Here is a 1693-nt window from a genome sequence, read left to right as displayed (position 1 = left end):
TCATTGTTGTTTGGCGGGTCCCGGCTGAGGATTCGAACCCGCCACCTTAGGTGTACGTGGCTGGCACCTTAGCCGGTTGAGCTATAGGCACCGAGCCAAGTAGTGATGTTTTTGAAAGAATTACTGTAAAGGCTGATTGTCTACATTTTGTTCAATATATAAGGAGCCCACCTCTATGCAGCCATTATATCAGTCCCTAGAAATATGAGGATGAATAAAACACACAGCCCTCATCCTTAACCTCACAGCATTATAGCAGAAATAGATCTGAAATAATACCTACAATCAGGAGTGCTATTGAAAAATTTAATAACTATCCTGAACAAGTGCCCATGGATCAGAATAGATACTTGCTGTATACAGCTAGTATAGCAGAAGTGCCACCTGATTGCGTATCAGTTTTGCCTTTAGCAGTGTTATCAATATCAAAATAGAGATAGATGGAAACATAGATGGGGAGGCAGGTGGGAAGAAGGCGTAAAAATTTGAAGACAGCCTGTGACTGAACCTTGTCAGGTAAGGGGGAATTTCCATTGGAAAACTCTCCTGCATGGTAGGAGAGAGGAAGATGGCTGACTGGAGACATCATTTGCTGGAATGTCCTGGAGGGAAGAAAGAATTCCAGATAGAGGAGAGGGGTAGTGGGCATAGCTCAGCTATAGTTCAGTGGAAGCAGTGCCACATCCTGCTGGTGATCTCGCAGAGGGAAATTGGCAAGCAGAACAAGAAAGGGAAAAAGAGGACAAGATACTGGTGAGGATTTGACCCAGAGAGGTTCAGATCACAGTGAGAGGGGAAGGGAGGAATCCTGGTTCTCCTTCCCACACACCTGTGGTAACCAGCCAGCTACTTTTCTATTCTTATAAACCCAGGCGCTGCTGCAACCACTGAATTGTGTGGAGAACTAGTGTGGTCCAAGAGGTTGGATGTTGTGCCTCCTTCCGGAGAGAGACCAGAGGAGCTGGAATCCCAGCTATCTTCCATTCACACTCCTTTTCTCCCCCAGCCCTCTTCCACCTGCTACTGGAGGGCAGACTGCGCCTTTTAGGAGTGGCTGCCTCTCATCAGCTGCAGCGTCCTCCAGTCTGAGGTTTCCATAGAGTGGGGTGGGGCCCACACCCTCCCCCTGGAGGACCTGCAAAGGCATCAGGGGTTCCTGGTCTGGGAGTACCCTGCCTACCAGCACTCCCCCAAAATGCATGAAAGCAGGTCAGACACACCAGCAGGACCCTCTGATCCTAGGACATGAGCAGGTTGCTAGGGGTCACAAGAGAGAGATTTGAAAGTTTAAGTCAGGGGGTAAGGGAGCCCTCATAGGCAGAATGGAGAGTGCAGTGGGAGTTCCAGCCATAGTGATCTCATGGAGCACCCATCCTCCACAAGAAAATCATGCTGTAGGCAGGTCCCCCAGGGAGAATTTTGCACCCTCAGGAGCCATTGCAGCTGAGTGCAATGCATTTGGACACCTGCCTGCAAACAGTCTCTGAAGGGAGATTCTCAGGGCAGGGGGGAGATAGAGGCAGACCTCACTTCCTCTGAAAGCTAGTTGGTTAGTTACAGATGGGCACTCCCCCACAACCCCACCTGCATCTTTCCAGTTTCTAAAGGCTGCTTGGGTTTCTCTCCCTGTGGCTTTTCCCAGGGTTCTGGGGTACGAACTTCTAACCCAGCCAAGACTTCACAGAACCTTCCA

The sequence above is a fragment of the Otolemur garnettii genome, unplaced genomic scaffold (genome assembly GCF_000181295.1).
Source record: "Otolemur garnettii isolate 467f Iridium unplaced genomic scaffold, OtoGar3 scaffold00057, whole genome shotgun sequence".
NCBI classification, from domain to species: domain Eukaryota; kingdom Metazoa; phylum Chordata; class Mammalia; order Primates; family Galagidae; genus Otolemur; species Otolemur garnettii.
Note: the sequence above shows the minus strand (reverse complement) of the source record.